Source organism: Excalfactoria chinensis, chromosome 17, assembly GCF_039878825.1.
Source record: "Excalfactoria chinensis isolate bCotChi1 chromosome 17, bCotChi1.hap2, whole genome shotgun sequence".
Taxonomy (NCBI): Eukaryota; Metazoa; Chordata; class Aves; order Galliformes; family Phasianidae; genus Excalfactoria; species Excalfactoria chinensis.
In genome coordinates, this window is record NC_092841.1 from 7,750,233 (window position 1) to 7,771,178 (window position 20,946).

Consider the following 20,946-nt stretch of genomic DNA (forward strand, 5'->3'; position numbering starts at 1 on the left):
AGAGTAGCTGTGGGCAGTTAAAGTGACAATCAATTTAAACAGGCGACATTGCTTTATAAGTCTCTGAAGTGTGAAGTCCCAGCATGCCTGATGTATTTCATTTTAATTTCCTTTTGGAAAACAGAGTTGTGGTTAGTGGGGAACCTCACACTCACACACACACACGCACAAGAAAAGCCTTAGGAGTGCAGGAAAGGAGGAAATTATTTAACCCTTTCAAAAAGCTATACAATTTCTTCAGCTAAGTAAAGAAAAATAAGCATAGATACTTTCCCCTTTAGTTCCTGTGTAAAAATAAACAATAGTCTTGCATAGTTAATAATGATGTTAGGACTTCTTGCTAATTTCTCCTAGAGGTCTTGAAAACTTCATGAAAAATCATTGTTGATGGTTTCCCTTCACTTTAAGCCACTTCCACACCAGTAGCTGTTGACGTCTACGGGGGGGGGGTGGGGGGGAAGATAAGAATCATGTAATTTCATCTGATTTCCCATTTCCATGTTATTTCTCGCTGACATCAGACCACACAGGTACATGGAGACTTGCTATCAGATGCAGCTCTCTGCTGGTCTCAGGTCACGCCTGATGTTTTCACTTGCAAAACAGAGAGGGAAAGCCCTGGTGATATAAGAAATGGAGCAGTGATGAAAGTGTCAACCTAAACAGGGTTCAAAAGAGTAAAAGTGCACCCTGCTTTAGTCCTACAACCAGCTTATTTCAAAGAGACTGAGAAACTGCAGCAGGAATAAAATTTTCCCCTTATTTTACTTGAAACCAATCGTTTGTGGAATTAATGACCATCTGTATATAAAGATAACTGATTAGATGGAAGCAGGTGTATTAGGACCTTCCCCCCAGAACAGACACCTGCAAAACAAATAAGTGGATAAATAAATAATTAAATTGGCACTTCTGAGTGGAAGTTGATTTAAATATATTAATAATATTTAAATATATTGAACTTTCCATGTATAACTTGTAATGGACTGAAAATAGGGTTGATGGAGTCCTGCGAAGGCATATTCTTTAAATGAAAACAGAAACATAAACAAAAAATCCTGCTAGTATTTTTTTTACTGTATCTGTAGGGTCACAGTTCAACTACAGACATGTGTTAAGCCATTAATTACTTCAATTTCATGGACAAACAGATAGAGATATGCTGACGACATGGTCAAGGACTGCAACAACTGCTGTACAGTTCTGCAAGTGGTGCTGCGTTCTGAGGAATCCTGCTGGTGTGTCTATGAAGGACAGGTCTGTTTATTTGTAGTAAACTGCAGCGTAGAAAGAAACTAAACTTGTATTTATTTTGCATATGTATATTTCATTTGCTAGCATGAAAGGAAGGCTCTCTATTTTTCCAGACCAATCAAGAAGAAAATTTTAATGGTCTAAACATCGACCCATTCCTGGCTGACAGCAGCTTTTGAAACCTAGACCCAAAGTCGGCTCAGTTAGACAAAGTTCCTTCTTGTCTCATCATTTCATCGAGGTGCAGGAACAACACGGCTTGTCTATGCCCCAAGGAAATTCAAAGCAAGGAGCTCCCACATGCTACATTTAACGCTGGTGCCCATCACCAGGAGGACTGTGAAAGGTTTCTTTAGATTTAGCAAGCTAAATGGGGTATATCAAGTTGAAGTGGTTTAGAAACGTTGCATTCAGATTTTGAGTAGGTGGTGGAAAGTGAGGAACTTAAAGATTAAGGTTTGAAATGCAAAACTTACGAAGTTTTGCTTTTCAGGCATAGAAAAACAAACAAAATCTGCACACTCAGAACGCTCAGACCTGCCTGCCTCCTGCAGAAATGAGCTATAGGGTAACCTAAGAGATAATCACCAGAGGATAACTGTGCAATCCCCATGCAAAACCCCTATCTGCATCCTAAAGGGGGAGCTGCAGAAGTTGCTAATGGTCCAGAAACAGCTTGAGGATACAAAATTTGCCTTCACAAAACCCCCCAAAGAAAGACAATGGATAGAAACTCAACAGAAAACCCGAGTTTTTAGTTCTTTAAGCTGCACGTGAACAAACTAAAGTACCAGATAACGGTCAGTTATCCTTTAAAGACTGCCTTTTGTTGTTGTCTTTGTTGTAAGGCACGCAGCTGTTCTCCAAAACGCCACCTGCAAGAACCTGCACGTGGAGCGCGCTGTCTTTGCAGCGTCAGTAAGAAACAAACGTAAGAGTTTGCTGGGAGTTTCTAACTTTCAGAAAGTTCAGACAGGTTCACCTGACTGAAAAGCTGTTTTCCCATTATTTAGTGTAGAAAATAGAAAGGGATATTGTAATTAAGCTCAGGAGAACGGTTAGCGTGCTAAATAACTGCACACAAGATTCAAAGCGTTACTCGTGGAGAGTGACCGCAGGTGGAGCATTCTAACCTTGATGATTGTGCTGAACGTGTGGGCCTGAGCACCCAGCTGCTCTCCCTGGGGGGTCTCGGCTTAGTTTTGTCTCTTCAGAGAACTGGTCGAAGTGAAGTTCCTGCTCTGGGATGTAGTCAAGCTACGCTTTGAGCTCGAACAAGCATGGAAAAAAGATGGTGGTGTGACCATGAAGATTGCTCAAGAATGAAGGGGAGCTGCTTGGGTAAGTCACTGGCTAAATTCGGTACTGAGTTATCTGTTTGTTTGTTTTTTTTCGGTGGTCTTTGGGTATGAGGGTGTTTTGTGTTGAAGCGTCCGAAGTTACGAAGGTATTTCGAATGTTTAAACCTCGGTTTCTAAGACTGAGGGGAAGAAGCGTTAATGGAAGAGGTGGGGAAAAAAAGGAGTAGGCAGTAAATAACTTTTGATGGTCATGTGTGATGGGCTTCGTATTTTGAGTCGTTTTGCTGGAATTAATTCTTTCTGAGAAAAACTTGATATGGGAAGGAAAAAAAATCAATGAAGCAGCCTGAAGCATTTCTGCTCCTGCCTGCTCTTTTTCCTTCTGCAAATCTCTGCAATCACCGAGGAATGGTCTTTTAGTGAAGCTGCTTCGATTTATTTTCTGTACTTACAATGATGCTGTAGAAACAGATTCTCCTGCTGTACTTTGTCACTTGAGCGTCTGTTTGCCGGATTAAGAGCAGCACGAGTATCAGAAAGTGGAAAATGATAAGGGTTTAACACTCTTCTGGAAAGCTTGGCTAAGCTACTTTTTTTTCTTGGTAATTTGTCTGTCTCTAATGCATGTGAGGAGGTCCGTATCAGTGTGGGTTTTCAGTGTGCTGAAAGAGCATTGTTCTGATCAGCAGTGAAATGCTGCATCACGATAGCGAGGTCTGGGGGAGCATCCTGTCCCTGGCAAATGGAAGGAGCTGGGGAGGAAGAAAGGGATGTGTTAAAGCTTCCTAAATCTAGATGAAGCTGGGACTAGAGTCGTGGGCAGGAAGTCAGGAGTCAGTGCCTAGTGAAGGCTATTAAGATGGAAAAAGTGAAGTAATCCCCTACAGTAGGCTATTCAGGTCTGAGAACAGTGAAGTAGGAAAGGCAAAAAGGACGGGGAGATTAAAATTCAGATGAAATTCAAGGGTCTCTGTGCAGCAGCTGTAGATCGTGTCTGGCAAAGCAAGTGTTTATTTGGACAATAATAGCCTTGATGCCTCCTGATAAAACCATCCCCTTGCACTTCAATCCATAATGCTGCCAAAGTTTTCCTTAAGTATTCCCTTCTACTGGGATGTAAACCAATCTCTGCCCCAGCACCGGGGCTGTCATTGTGTATGGGGAGCGGAAGGGGGTATGAAAATGATTTCCCTTCAAGTGGGCAGGCAGCAAAAAGAAGGAAAAGAAAGGAGGAAGGGTCATTCTTTTGTTACTTTTCTTTTATCCACATCTTTAATTATTTCCTTGGAAAAACAAACTAAGCTATGGATCCTGGGTTTCTGAGGAAACAACAGAGGAAGCAGCGTGTTTTCTGAAGCCCCCTTGCCATGTGGTTGCTGCTGTGTGCCTTTTGTCTCACTGGTTTCCTGAACATGGATGGAAAGCGTGTCCCTTTCACAATCCAGCCTCACTTCTCTGCCACCATCCCGCTCTCTTGCCTGCCTTTGTACAGTTGATAGGAGAAAGGAACCAGCTGCAAAAAAGCCTTTTCATGTCTATCGTGCTCCCTGACCCCCCTTCAACACCTTCTCATGCCTATTGGGATTTCCATGATTTCTAATGTTACGTTATGGCAAGCTCCTTATGCTGAACTTGAGGGGGATTTAGCTGGCAACACAAATTTAGTGCAGCTTTTAAGGAGAGAAAAAGAATTCAGATCAGTTTTCTCCTCTGCTAACAAATTCAGCTTGGGTTTCCCAGAATAGAATAATCTGAAAAACTGGTAAACTGGTATTGAGTTTAAGACATAAATGAATTAAAAGAAGTCTGTCTTCAGGTTCCAGGTTTAAATTCAAATATGGAAATTCATAAGAAGTGGATGAATATTGAAAGCAAATTCCACACTGTACTAAACTGCCTTGTAAAGTGGTAGGAGCCTACAATTCCTTTAAGCAGTTTTTAAAAGTAAAATAATAACAGATGCAGAATTCTCAGCTCATGGTGGAGGGTGGAGCAAGTTGAAAGAAGTTCTGGATGGCACAGAAATGATTCTGTTCTATGATTTAGCTTTAAGTTACAGTGCTACTAGAAATGACCAGATAGGGCTGCTTTACAGAAGAATTTGAAAGAACATCAAGTATATATAATGTTGAATGTTTTCCTATGACTGCTAACTGTTCTTCAGACCTTTATTTGATACTTGTTTTTTTTAATCCCACAACAGGAATGTTTATGGGGGGTGGGGGAGAAGGGGAGAACATGCTTCCTCTCAGATTTTATTTGGAAAGAAGGCTGGTTTTGACAACCTGGATGAAACACTCTTGAGAGATGGGTATAATTTAAATCTAGAAGGCAATACTTGGTACTGTACTTTGACACTGAGAAGACTAAAGCTCACCCTGTTGCCTCCTGCCACTGTCTATCTAGCTGGAACATCAGTTAGAAAGGTATCTGCTCTTCATCTGAAGGCTGAAGATCTACAGATGTTAATTCCTTAATAGTTTCCTTTGCCAATCACACTTACTAATTGTTTACTGCTAGTTTTAATAACTGGTGCTTTTCTTCTTGGTGAAGGTATTTTTATGATGCTGCTGTGTTAGTTCTCTGTCTTCTTTGACAGACCTAAGCAGGTCCCTACATGGTTTGTTCTCAGGATGTCTGAGTTTTTGCATTTCTTTTCTGAACCCTCTACAGCTTTTTGCTTCACATCTGTTTTAAAATCTGGATAACAGAATGGGATCAATCTCCCCAACACTCACCAAGAACGTACATAATAAAGAAAAAGACACAGGCCACATTGCAGGGAAGCTGTCAACATGCAGCACTGACCAATATATAATACATCAAACTGAGCTGCAGTAATCTAAGCTTTAGTAAGTATCTTTTTATGGGCTGTTGCTATGGAAATGCATCACCTGGAATAAATGTTGTGGTCATTGGTGATCTGTGTTCAGAAAGTATTAGTGGAGCTGTTCTGAATATATGCTCAAATGAAAAACTAAGGAAAAGAAGGGATAAAATAGCCTGGGAGAGGGTATAATAAAATCCTGTTGCTTTGCATTTGTAATATGCTATCATAGTTTTCTAAAGAGTGCTCAAAAGTTATTGAAGGTCCTACAGGGTAGCTGGTTCTGTGCGGATTTTTGTGAAGGTTTTGCTTTTTGGTTTTGGCTCCTCTGTTGGGTAGGAAGTCTGTTAGCATTTTTCATGTCTATTATTCATGAGATCCACCAGTGATTTGGTCAGCCTAAAGCTGGGCATTGCTGCGGGGTTTCTTGTTTAGTCTATTGAGGTATAACTTGGATTTGCCTTTCCACTGAAGCTGGCCATCGTGGCTTGCTAAGCTGGCGGAACGGTAAATGACAACTGTTACAAACTGTTGCTGGTGGTTCCTTGGACACCCAGGAGTTGTGTGTATTGAATAGGACAGGATGTTTCTGGCTGCTTGACATTATTTCCATCACATGTCTTTGTAGGTAACTGACAGCTATACTTAAAGAATCACTGCCCCATCCAACTAAGCTGAGCAAAGACTGTTAAAATATATCGCATATTTCCCCTACCACAGCATTTCCCTTTCCGTTTTTGTTAGTGACAAAAATACTTTCATTTAAAAGTAGGAGAATGCCATTCCGTTTTCTAATCATCAGCTGCCTCTGTTAAAGCAAAGTAGAGACAATTTGAGACAAGAGCAGTAATTGTCTGTTTTTAATAGTGCTACTTGAATGTATCTTATTTCTCCTTCAGACATTCAGTTTCTGATTCTAACTGGCATGGTATTTGGGTTTTGCATTTCTTAAAAGTGTTCCGTGACCGTTCTAGTGGAAACAAAATGTCTATTAAATGCTACCATATAAATTAAATGATTCATCCCTACTTGCCTGAAGTTACTACTTCAGCTTTAAAACTGATGTAGACAATCTGTTACTTCAGGAGCTGGTCCAAAACAGGAGGCATCAAAATAAAGTTCAGCACTTTTCTTAACAATCCATAATATACTGGAGACAAATGATCTGCAGTTTTCACCTTCACATTGTTAGTGAATTGTGGGTTAGAACTTCACAAATGTTAGCACAACTCTTAGCATGTACATGGAATAATTCAGTACTGCAATTGGCCCTGACCATCATCAGAGTAGTGAGAAAACAAACACAAGTGGATTAACGTAATTGCTTAATCAACAGCATTCAGTGAAGGGTCTGCAAGTGTGCTGAATTAATCATCTCATTGTGAGGTGCATTATAAGTAATGAACATAATGAGAACTTTGCACAGCTGGGAACTATTTTAATCCATTAACAAGCAAAATAAATATGTCTCGAAAAATAATTTTTTTTCACCCCATAGCTGGCCTTGGTTTTTGAGGTTAATTTCAGAGGGGTTAAGAGGAATCATCTTCCAAACCTGTCCAACTAAGAATGACAATTCTCTTCAACCACTGTCAGTGGGTTTTATATTTCATTGGACACTGTAATATGCTAGAAAAGCCTGTATGCTTTCACTGGGTTTGTTGCATGAAATATTCTGCATATTGAGCTGACAGTGCACAGTCAAATCCTTCCATTCATCATAGTGATGTTGCTGAAGGTGGGGATGTGTGAATGCTACCTTCTGTTCCTACCTGTGTCCTGTTTTAGACTAGAAGACTGGTGGCTTTGCCTTGACACTTCTGTACAATAGATGAATGCACTTTGCATCTGAAACTCGAATGTTTCAAATACTGTACTGTCTGTGTGGACTGATTTGCTCAGAAAGCATACATTTGGACAGGTATAGAAAGCAACTGCATATACTTCATGAACATTTGAAAACAACACAAGTCTGATGCTCTGTGTTGCACACTATTCCAAGCAGTGGTTTAGGTCCCACAAATATTCCTTTCACACCAGCTGTGACTGCTTCAATCTTGCTAATTTGACTCAGCCCAGTGTGCAAGAATTTATTATACTGTTTTGTAGAGTCTGACGTCTTCAAAGGAAATATTTATCTACAGTCATCACTGACCTGTGATGACTCAATCAGTTGCAGACTGGCAAGAAAAACCAACTTACTCCAAAGGATTTAGGAGACAAAGTGTTCCCTTCTGGCTATAACTAATACATCTGTGTCCCAGCCCTCAAGGGTCAGTGTTGGAGAACTATGCAAGCATCATCTTCCCATTCCAAATGGCCAATATTTCACTAGATTTTGACCATTTCATATGACCATATTAAATATATACAGTATTCTCTCAACTTTTCCGAGAGAGATTTTCTTTTAACAATGTGAAAACTAAGACAAAGTATATTGAAACAGGATAAAGCAAATATTCATCAGTGTGTTATGTGGTTTTGGCAAGCATAACCATGGAAAATTTTCTTTTATCAGTAGACATCCTCCTCTAAATCCATGTTGTCTCTTCTGTGTGATGTGTTAAATACTATGAAACTCCTGAACTGATTCTCATGGAGCTGATAAGAATGTCAGTGTTTTTGTTTTCTTTTTCCCTTCCTGAAGTGGGCTGTTCAGAAAGGGATGCTATCCAGTTTGGAAATGCTTAAGAAAAATACTTAATGTATGAGCTTGGAAACAAAACAGAATTACATCTTGATCACCACATAGTTTTTCATCTGGCTATTGAAATCAGGAAGGAGGGAAGAATTTCTGTTTGCCAACAACTTGTGAACAAAATTCCTCCAGAAACTGGAAGAATAAAAATGATAATAAATATGAACTCTTAATAAAGAACTTCCTCACTGGTTATAAATGTGTATGTAACAAGTAGTTTCTCATAACATATTTATGGCCTTCATACAGGTATTTACTTTGGAGGACGCATGTTCTTCTTTCAATCAAGCATGTCTTCTGTACTAGTTTTGTAGAATCTTTCACTCTACCTGAGCAAATGCTTTGCTTACAACCTTGCCTTCCAATTAGCGTCCTGATATGTGATATAAGCACTTCTCCCACCAAAACCAGATTGTACAGATGACACCAGTTTTTATGTAAAGATGTGTTATTGGGGTCAAGATGTTTGTAGAATGAAAAAATTAGGGTGCTTGCATTAAGTGCAATTGAGGACTTTTAAAATCGGAGCCTCTCTAAGAATTAGCCTCCCCTAGTTTTTGCAGCCTCAGCACCTGCGACTCAAATAACAAAAACTAGGTGTTAAATTTGGCATTTGAACAACACTTCCAGCTTTGCAGCTAACCTCAAGGTTTTAAAATTTATTTTAATTTCACATTAGAACAAAATCCAAAGTTGTAAAATATTCTCACAAAACAGAATTGTGTCAAACCATATGTTTGGGGATGGAAAGAGACAGAATATACGTGCTGTGTTTTATTTCTCTCTGTGACTTGAAAAGGCAAAGACAGTGTTATTTTTTTCCCCATAAAGGTTTTTAATTAAACTAGGATGTCTTCCCTAAATAGTTAGACTTGGCAAACCAGAATATTTTGCTAAGAGGACGTTTAGTAAAATGCTATTTAGTAATCTCTAGTACTTTGTTCTAAAAATCTTGGTGAAATTAACATGTACAATAGTAATATGGAACTTACCACATGAAAAGTTATACTTACCCTTCTCTTCACAATTAAGTTTTCCACACAGAAATAGCTGAGTGACTGTCTTAATGAGCTTAGGCTAAAAGCACTTTATGTAATTAAATCTTAATGCTCTTTTATTTAAACATAACAGGAAAAGGAAAAAAGTCTATAGAGCAGCTGTTAAATTTTCTTCTATTATACAGCAAAGAAATGATAGATTGATAACCTGAATTTCATTCCTATTTGTGATACTCTCACATTAAATTTGTAAAAAACTAAAGATTGTTGTCCTGGAGAGTAAACAACCAAATAATCTCAGCAGAGATGATATACTAAAGCCTTAATTACTGTAAATGCAAGATTCTTTGTCTGTTTAATGTTTTGTTCATTAAAATCTCAGGCAAGAATCAAACTAGCTTATAGAAGATCTTGACTACTGATAGTAAGGATATTTAATATTTATTTTGAAAATTGGTCAGTTAAGGTTGTATGCTATGGAAAGGAGAAAGTGGCCTCTGATTTCATCATACTGAGGTCTCTTCTACAAATGATGGGACTTATGTGAAGATTACTATTAATCTGCATAGTGCATGCATGTAAATTGCTAATGTGTTGGACAGACACGTTACCAAAAACAGTTGCTAAAGGGTTCCCAAAACTTCAGTAGTTCACTGTACTTGGGGAGGTCCTGGTGCAAGCAGAAGTCCTTGCCATGCACACCTCAGTTTGGTATCACTGCTCCAAAGTACTACAGTGGCTTCCAGCTTATGATCAGTTTAAAGAACTGTAGGTCTCCCATGGAGAATGTTTTTGTTTTGTTGATGCTACTTGACATTTTCTGCCTCTCAGCATTGCCAGGAGGACATGTTAACAAATGGGTGAACCGGTACTCATTTTATCTTTCCCACTCTCAAAGGACCTCTGAGTTGATAAGGAACCTCATTTTGGATAGTGAACAAGGTCCTAAAGCTATCCCTGTGTTGTTTTCACTGTTGTTCCCTCAACAAAACTACCACCAAGATAGATTTGGGTGCCCATGCAGCATCAGATCAGAAAGGAAACGATCGTTATCATGGCGGCATACTCTGGTGCTAAACCTGTGTGCTCTCAACGCTATATACATGCTTCTGACAGGCGTATACCAGACAGGAACTATATGAAGTTTCACTCACCACTGCCCTCTGAATATTTGTTGCATGAAGCCTTCAGGATGGCTGCTCTCTCTGCAAGCTTCATCATAAGAATCCAAAGCTTTCTCCTTCCCTCAGTGTTTCCCGCCTTCCTCCAGGCTTGCTTTGCCTGTGCTGTGCTTTATCTCAGGGCTGGGCCTGGCTCTGCTGAGGCCTCTAGAGGCACTTCCTGCCTGGCCTACGTTCACATGGGTGAAAAACAGGCCTGCCCTGAGACTTGGAGCCAAGCTAAAGGCGGATATGAAGTCAACAAGTAGAATATGAAAATAAATAAAAAATCTAGTTCAAACAAGCCACTTAACTCAGTAAATAGTTTCTGGCCCCCTTTCAGGGCTGCCCAGCAAATCTTAACTGTCTTGTTTTCAAACAACTCGAAGGGCCTGATCCTTCAAAGCTTACCTTGTTTTGGGGAGCTTAATTCAGCTCGCACAGAAATTACTCAGATATTATTGTGTATCAATGATTCATGATGGCTCTGCTGGAAAATGAAAGCTAAGGAGTCTAATCAATAAAATAATTTAGTCTCTTTGAACTAGTTCCAGGTCAATTTTTCTTGGCAGTTTTTTCACTTCCTGAATTATACTGACCCAAAACCATGAATAATGATCGAAAATTACACAATATACAGAAACCATCTGTTAGATAGAAACTGGAAGGGTGATGTCATCAGACTACTTCTAATCTGAAGTTTGTATGTTGCCAGTGATGATGTCATGAGCTTGGCAACTCACTGGTAGAGTTGGTTAAGCATGAGTAGCAATGCAATTTTCTCTTGGTTTTTACCAAAAGAATTCATTTCTTCTATAGATAATAGCACAAATAGAGGCACTGTGTGGAAAGAAACCAAACCATTGCCATAATTCTTTTACTGCCAGTCTGATATATTAGAATCAAACCAAAGTCTGTTGGGCTTGCAGTATTCTCTGTTACAGGTTTAACCTGTAACATGGCTGTTTTTACTTGGTGTTAACCTTGTCAAGTATGTTTCAGGCAAGTCAGGCACGTGTAGAATTCAACTACTATTCCCAAATAGCATCCTGGTTGTTAAGATGTGATTCCAGTAAAAGCTCCATCAGAGCTTATATGCAGGATTAAATCCAGCCATTCTGAGAATAACAAAATTCTAGAGAATTCAAGTGGGTAGATGTTCTGGGTTGAAATTCTTTGCTGATCACAGTGATAACGTAAAAGCACATGCTAAGTTGAAGCCAAAGCGTAAGTACTGGGGCTTTTTGACTACCAACTGTTAGTTGCTTCAAGAGTGTAGAACTGTGGAGCAACTTGCCCATGCAAGAAGTCAGTCTGATCTATGCTGGAGATGGTATTGAGGAGGAAGCATGTGACTTCTATACCTTTCAGATGTTAGCTGTCGTTGTTGCTTTGACATCTGGTTGAAATGAATGCCTCCCCTGGTTGTTCTTCCTTACTGAATGTCAGAGGCTGTGTCTTGTACCATCTAATGGTGTTCAGTTGAATGCATGTGTGTAGGGATTATTTTCCATGTCTCATCTTACTGCCATTGAGCCTGAAATCAATCTCTGTAACTTCTAGGAGAGAACACCAGCACTTTAAGTTTTAGAAGATAAATCCTTAATAGTTGATGCTTCGAGGATCCTCCTAAGATGGTTTTTAGAAGGTCTGAGTTTAATTTAAACTTTGTATAATGTTTCACTCAATTTGTGCTTGTTTATTAAGAGGTATAATTTAATTACTGTTGTAAGTGCCTGAAAAATATATTTCTAGTTAGATGGAGATCTGTAAACAATCAAGCTTCTTATTTTAATGTTTTCATTCTGCCTTTAGAATCCCATAAAATAGTATAGCCTTAGTTCCTTTCTAAAGGCAATAGTCTCATGTTCATTGCATTTAAGAAGAACTCAGTCACAGGATCTGCAAGTTCTATTTTTAAACCTCAAATCAGCTACTTTTGACTTGTGAGAGTACAGACTCACATCAGTTTATATGCAAGAAAATATCCCACAGACTTCCTGACTATTACTGAAAAAACCTGAAAGTGCATTCAAGGAGTTTAATATTGCTTTAAATACAGTAACACTGAAATGTAAATGTTTTAATGCACAGTTTTGTGCACAGCAGCTGGAATGAGGAGATTTTGGACGTATTGTACTTTACTAGTTGCCTACTGTCTATTCTGTGAAGGTGTTTTCTGTATTTACAGCATTTTAAAGTGTCAGTTGACTACAGGCTCCCAAAAATAAATTATAGTTCTATCTGTGACAAGTACATGGTCAATAAGTTTCATACAAAGATTTTTGTCCTTTGAGACTGCTGTTATCACAACAATGAGAGGGATTTCTGCTACCTCTTTAAAGCATTAAGTAACGATTTCTGAGCTGAGAATGTCTATCAACTGATGGCATGATTCTATGAGCCAGAACTATAATGCAAGTATCTTCAAATTGCAGTGAATTACATTTGACTGTTACAGAGCCAGCTTCTTTATTTCTCATTTTAAAGGGCAAGGAAGAACTGAAAAGGTCAGTCTTGAATCAGAAGGAAAACTAAGAGTTCTGCTTTCTTCCCTGAAGGCATGACGATTTGCAGTTGCTTAGTGTGTTCAGTAGTAAATTCACCATTTTCTGTGCACCCTGCTAAAGCCCAGAAGCATCTAACATAAGAGCTCACCACTGAATCATAGCTTTTGTTAAAGTTGTGCTGACTGAAATCTGGGCTCCCACTGCCCTGCTTACCAGATCTCCATGGCAACCTCACACTTGATGCCTGTCCAATATTTTCATTGGCAGCCTATCAAAGCATTTGAGAATGTGCAAAGTTTGGGGCAGGAGAGTCAATCCATGGTCTCCAGACACTGAGTCCCGTGTTGTTTTGTTGCAGGAAGGTACTGTCTTCCACTGCTCTCAAGCTGTACTGGGAACAACATCTTGGTCAGGTTTCTTTTGCCTCCTCTTATAGTGGTTTGCTGTGTAACATTCATGAATACATTTTATTTTCTAAATAAGAAAAATAGTTGGAAACAAAACCTCAGCTTTTCTTTCTGCATCTCCTCGCATGTGCAGTCCCTGATTTCCACCTGATTTCTATCAAAGGAACAGATCAGCGGAGATAAATGAATGGAAAAATGATAACTGCAGGGAACCTTGCTAATACCTATATCCCTAGGGGATAGCTCTGGTAAACCCTGTCAAATACACTTATAACTTAATAAAATTTTGACAAATGAAAGTGGCTGTATGTTTACAAAACAACTTTGTCTGACATTCACACATTCTCATGCTGCTTTGGCTTAGATGGGAGATATGCCGGAGGGATACTTGCATCGCAACAACCAAACTGTGTCAACAGTCTTGTGTTACATCTGCAATACCGGATCAGATTTGAAAAGAACCTTGACTAGGAAGGAAGCCCGGATTTGTTTTAAGTCTGGCAAATTTGAAAGACCTGCTTTAACAGCAGTAGAATAATAAATACCTTTCAAGTATATTATATATTTCAGGGATGCTGTCAGGTTGACTTATGCCCCAAAGTGAGATCTTTTGGAAACAATCAAAAATTTGTTTTTAATGTAACGTTGTTATTGTAATAAAAGACTTGTCTATGGAAAGCTGTGCAAATGCATGGTTAATATATCTGCGTGAATAAAAGGATTTTGTTCAGCAAGATTACTCAGGTAGGTGAAGCTGAGATTTACATATTTGGCCTGAATGTTTTAATGTTAAGTAGCATCTTAGGAAGTCTTTACAAACCTACTAATTCAGAGTGTCAGATTGATGGATATTTCCAAATGCTACAGTGGTCATAATGCTAAGTCCCTGTCACTGACACATGGTTTTGGAGGTAAAATGCTGTCTGGATAGCCAACTACCAACTAAATAAAACCCCACTTTAACAGCGGAGTACTCCCCTAACAAAGATAATTTGACTCTAATCCTCCTAATAGAGACAGCAGCAGATAGCATTCTTCTTTCTTTTTTTTCCTTACCAAAGAACTGTTATCTTGATTTCTACCACACAGAAAAATGAGAAAGTGCTCATCTTAATTTCCCTTTTTGGAGGAGGGGAGAGAAATATACATCTATAAATCTGTAGCCCATTCGGGACTTCAAATGCTTCACTTATCTGGTATTGTAAACTTGGAGCTGCAGAGTAATACTCACCAGACAAGTCATAAATCATGAGTAAAGACAGGTGCAATAAATACCAATGTCAAAAAGTTACAAAGTAAAATTATATTGTTTTGACAAGGCATCCAGATGCGTTGACAACAGAGCAAGTAAATGGTCTTTCTCTGAGAGTCTGTATTAGTGCTGAGGAACTGAGGAAGAAAAAAGACTCAAGAAAAATAGCCCTGAAGCTTAAAGGCTTATCATGAAAACTATGTGACTACTGCAAAACACCTAGAACACATTCATTTTCTGTAAGACTCTTCCTTTTCTTTCCCTAGTAGTCTGTTTTAATGGAGTGCATCTCTTTCTGTGCGCTTTTGGTTTGTTGCCTTTTTAGGTGAACTAATTGACAATCTCCATCATTGCAGTAGGATTTGAACAGCTTTAATATATTTAATGCAACTGTTCCCCAGTTTTAAATATAAAAAGATGGGGGAGAAAACCTATTTTGATTTGCCCTTCCTGTTCAAGAATTCACACATGTGCCTAAGTATCTTCTTGAACATAGCTGGGTTATTCTTGTATTTTACATTAATATGGGGCTTTCATGACTTCTTGAACTAAGGCCAGAAGTTTTAGTAACTTCCAAGGTTAAAATATGAAACAATTTGTCAAACATCAGGGAGGGCTAAATATGGAAGGTGTGTATGTATTAAAAACCTGACCAATTGCCCCAACCATAAGACCACCCCAAATTCCTTGTTTGCATGGGATCCAGCTGATGTCAATAATAGGCATTCCAGAATCTCGAATCTTTTGTTTTCAGGAACACCCATGTATTTAACAGAACTATTTCATGATGTTTTCAACAGAGTATTCCTGCCAAATTCTAGCAACAGTTTTGGAATTAACCTTCTGATATGTCTGGACTTTTCAGCTGCCTGGGTTTTAGTATTAAGTACTTGGGGGATAGACTTCTGTTCTTGGGGAAGATGAACACTACCGATCTTCCATATGGTATATTAATTTGTGAAAATACTGCAGTGATACTTCAAGAGTTGTGTGAGATTATGTAGCAATTAAGAGCCATTTTACTGTATGGCTGTGCAGCACTCAGTCCTCCCTAGAAGGCATGTATATTAAACCAGGTGGAAGTTTCCATCAATGAAGTTAAACTTTTCTCCATTCTCTGATTTAGGTAAGAGATTTTCACATGCCTTCACATTTTTCCAGTTGTATACGGATTTATGCATTTTTCTTTTTGCCTAAGATGAAATCCAGTGTCGGAATCTTAGTATTGAAAGCTAATCTTGATATTACAGCCAAGGTGAGACTTTCCCACTCTTTCTGAGAAATATAGCCTATGCAGAGATGATGCTTTGGACTCCCCAGATCAGGCTGTATATAGATGGTGGTAGTACTGCTGAGGCTCAAGCTGCCAGACATCGGCACCCTGTAAAACCAAGCCAATATGTTTCTGTTGAAAGGAATGCGCTACCATAAATGAAGGCACTTGAAGGTCAAAGGTCATCATGAGTAATTAGCTCAAGCCATTAAAGGAAGAATAAAAATCACGTTTTACAAGCTGATAGAAAAGAAAGTTAAAATATGCCTAAGAGGGGGAAAAAAATCCAGCACCATATGTTTGTATGCATGCATGTGCACATGAACACATAAGTACATGGATGTATTTTTCTCTTTATGTACATATGCTTTTGGTCCAGCCTATATGTACATGTTCCATTAATACTCGGTTGGGATTCTGGGGGGGGAAAGTAAATTGCCCCATGCTGTATGTAGTATTTTAAAAGCACCTTTAAAATGGTAGTCTTTTTATCATCACGTTATCTCATTCCTCAATCTTGAAATCTGTTTGACACTGGAAAAATACACAAAGTTTGACAGCCAGGATAATGTGAAATCTGAATATATCCTTGGTAAATGCTGGCCATTTTAAAAGCAGCTCCTGGGAGATCTGAAGGGATGCTGTGCTGTAAAAGTGCAAACAATCTGCAAAGGACAAGCAGCCTGTTACCCACTGACCTGATGGATGAGTGACCCATTAAGGAGGCTCTCGGGACTATACAGTTGCCCATTTTACTGAAATGAAATCAAACATGCTTAAAGCTGTTTAGGCTGTGCAATAGATGCTAAGCCACATAAAATGGGAAGAGATTTTTAGTGATACTTAAAGAGAAATCCAAGCCACGCAAGATGCAAGATGGTACTGTGCCAGTTAGTAGTGTCTGTAAGTTGTATGGTTGAACATACACATGTTGTAGTGAAATGTTCCCTTACATTTTGCTCTTTCGACACAATAGCAATTGAAGAATCTCTTGGAATTGCTTTAAGAGGTTCCCTGTGTTGGGCTCACACTTGTTTGCCTGTGTACATTGAAGGTAGGGGTATCCAAAGTGGTTTAGTTCTGGAGGGCTCCTTTTGCCATAGGAAGCCCCACCTTCACCACTGAAAACTCCTGGCAGCCAAACAAACAGGGAAATACAAGGAGCACTTCCATAAATGACTCTCAGCGCTGCACTGACAGCCTCAAAGTAGGTATAGCAGGGGGAAAAAAACCAAACAACTGAACAGGTTATCTGCAGTCATTTCAGGAACTAACTTGAAACAATTTACTTTTCATTCACTTCCTCCCAGTCTTATCCCAGATCATCTAATATCCACTACTTCCCTATCACTGAGGGAGGACACAGTCTGTGCATGACAGGGGTCAGGGATAACACCTCGCCTTAATCAGCTCTAAGATGGTTTCCAGTTCTTCCTGAGACCTTACTGCCATAGAGGAGTCCTGTCAGCAGCAATTACCATGAAGCTCTTTTAGAAGAAAAGGGACCTATTTGCCTCTCTGGTGTTTCCAGATCCTTCCTCAAAATGAAAAATGCTATTCAGTAATCTAAAAGGACATGCCACTGCTAGAGTATCTACTTAGCCAAAGGCTTTATTGCCCCTTGGGTGTGTGGTGCAGAGGTCTTGATGCAGTAGGTAACAGAAGATGGCATGCCACTGTTCATATGCCAGTTGGGGATGGAGCAGTGTGAATAATAAGTAGGCGTATAGTTGGCTTGCCTTACTTTGTTCGTCATGCTTTGAAATGCTTTTATATGTTCAGAAGGAGTCTAGACATTCAGATTTTGATAAACAGCCGTTCTCTGCTCTCATAGATTTGTTTTTGTGCAGTTTCCATTGTATATCTGCATATATTTTTTCTCCACCTAGATTTGATTGTGTTGATAGAACTTTGGACTGCTTTGAACAGATAAGTTCTGTTACTTTTTCTTGCTTTCAGTTTGTGACTTTTTCTTTTTTCCTCATTTCTTCTCTACCATTTCCTCTAGACCTCTTGGTGACCCCCATGTCCACATTTCACCTTTGGCATGATTTTCTCCCTTTTCCCTGGTAATGTTCTTAACTTCCTATTGATCCTGTGCATCTCTTAGAAGCTGCATCCTCAGCTCTGCAATTCCCCACAGGACACTTAGACATTTGCTTTTAATCTGGACCCCGAGTTTATACTGAATTCTGTAAACAAAATCAGGAGGGCTTTCATAAAGGAAAGCACATGCATATCACAGCCATTTTTGCTGACACTTTTGACTCTGGGCTTGATCTTTGCCCAGGTTGCAAAATAAAAAGGGCAGAGGGCAGAGTTCAAAAGCGACCATTTACCTCTTGGATTATTGAAAATATAAAAAAAGGCAGCGGAAACCCTCCTGAGTAATTTGAGGAAACTTCTCTCCCCCTCCTCCCCCAGGAAGGATGTCATTATATTGTTTTCTAAGGTTAAGTCTGTTTATAGAAATAAACACTTGAGTGAAAACAGGCACGAAATGCTAGAAAGCCAGCAATGAAATCTAGATAGCATGTGATCTGAACCAGCACACAGATACCAGCAACTAATGCCAAACCATTGCCTCAAGTTTAAGCACCTCCTCTCCTGGATGTTATCCAGCTATGTCTGTTCCCTTACAGTTTGTGGGGATTTACCTGTGTGCTGATAGTGGCATTTGTATGTATTGCTGGGGAAGCTTAATGTGATGTGAAATGTGTATTTTTCTACTTTATGTGTAAAATTTAATTTAACAGCTATTAGCAGAAGGTGTAGAGTGCAAGAAGAACAACAGTTTGCATATCTTCTTTTGATGTTATTAGTGGAGATTTTAGTGATGGAATATCATTAAAACTATCATTTCAAAACTACAAGCGTTCCAACTGCTAGTCATTCACAATAACAATATATGTTCTAAAGGCAAATATATGCCCCTGAAGCAAATATCTATGCTATCAGAGTTTATGCCCCAAGGTTCTCCTCTGAATACATTGTTCTTTATCTGACAGTTGAGCGTTTGTCATCTTCTTTTCACTACTCCACTTCTTTCCCTACCATACTCAGCAACTCCATTTTTACTTATCCTTGCTCAAAACTTCCTTACTGACCAATTGCTTGCTTGTTCCACTAGTTAGATGGGGAAAAGTTGGATGTTTTGGTCTTACTCTTCCTTCCTTTCTGTGTCATTACTTTTTTCCCTCCTGTTTTACATCTGTGAAATTCAGCCATTACTGTGGATCTCAGACATTGCATTAGTGCTTCATTCTTCCCATGCTGGGGTGTCTGGGTATTGTTCCTACCTTTGTCTGAATCTGGAAGTGGAAATGGGTTGAGTAATACTAGGTAGGCAATATTGGTGTTTTTTTCTTTAAACAGACATAAAAACAACCTGGCATTATACAGAAACTAAAGTGTTTAGGGGAGTCCATAAATCATTCTTCCTGCCACATCTGTTTTTGTTTTGAAGTTTATCAGACTGCTTATTTGCAACAGGGAATTTTTTAGGGGGGGAGAGGAGGAGGAGGGAGGGGTTGCAATATTAATCTCCCAATGTGACTTACTGAATATCAGAGAATAGGGGAAAGAAAGGCTTCTAGCTGGTTTCTGCTTTTCCTTCCTTAAGACTGGAGATAAAGATTGGCTGCACACCGTGAGCTTGGCTGAAAAGGGCAATTCATGCATCCCTCCTTATCAGTTCTCAGAAGGGAGAGCTGGAGTTTGCCCTGCGTGTTGTACAGCGATAGTCCTGCTCCCATGTGGGGAGGTTGGTGGGTGTGTGAAGATAAGACAAGCTTAAAACTGATACCTGTCCAGACAAAATGGACATTTTCCCCCTCTCTCTTGTCTGCAGGGAACATGTGTGGGCATCTTTAAAGACACTGGCAATGATAAACTTCTGTCTGTTCTTCACGTCTAGAATCAAGTGGTAGTCGGGGGTACGGGAAGTCAGCAAAGATATCCAGCTCTAATGAGCCTTACTCCTTTCCCAGAACTCTGAGCAAGTTGCAAGCAATAACCTCATAATTCCCCTCCCTTCTGATAAGGATGTTTATTTGAAATCTTCTTCCATCCCATTCTGAGACAGCAGTGGCTGCTGATGTACTTGTATTGATTTTGTATATCCAACACCTGACATATGATCTTCAGTGTCAGGTTTCCACTTGCATGGATGATGCAAAGGGCACAGGCTGACTTCTTTCTTTTTTTTCCCCCCAAGATGACACATTTTACACTGGAAGTGAATGTAGACACACCTCATAGGAAATAACAGCAAAATCCATCTCTTCCACATGAAATCCTTGCTTTCAGATTATAAGCTACTTCTAAATTCTCACTTTGTCTTCCTCCAAAGAGGCCTCCCTCTGCTCCTAAAGACTGATTCAATTTCAAAGTGATTCCAGTCAGTACCTTTACCCATTTCTGTGCCACAGTATTTTCTCTTATCCCTGTTCAAAGCAAAAATACTCATTTATTATAAGAGTGGACTGGTGCTGTACTTTAAGTTTGTTCTCCACATTGAGTGGTTATGGTCCTCTCAGTCTCCCAAACCACAGTTTTTTATTCTCAGTTTGAATTCTCTTCCATCTTTGTTAGCAAATGAGCTGTGGATGTTTTAATTACTTAAATCCACATCTGATGAGTCCAAACTGATGCCCAAGGCTGTGGCTCGAATCAGCTAGCACGCACAGTCAAAGGTCTGTATGATGTTTGTAGCATTTAGAAACACCAGAACTCTTATTCTGCTTTCAGTTGTAAGAAAGGATTAGGAGAGGTATTGGAGTTACATCAGTGCAGAAGCAGTGTGAGAAGAGAATGCGTTTTGGGTTCTGATGTGTGTTACAAACATATGTTATAGGAACACATGGGTATCACCTACTTAAGATGGCGCAAATGGGCTGGGTTCCCATTACTGGATTTGTTAGTGAAGGAAAATATTTACCTTGAAAGAAAATCAGTGATGCCAGACAGACGGTAGATGTGAATGATCTGGTACAGATGGAGACTGTGGGTGGAGACTCGGGCAGGAACTGCCCCTTATCAGCACACCATTATACTTCATCCCCAGCTCAGTGGAGTTCCCAGTCTAAACAGAATTCCACTAACATATAACATCATTTTTTTTTTGTTTGTCTTCACTTGGGTCTTTTTACTTCAATTCTGTGTTCACATGTTCGCAGCTGAAATTCTCTTCAGCCATACCTGCCTATGTTGGACTAAAAGAACTACCTCTAAGATGGTGTGTCCCATACCTTCCTCCTGCCTCAGA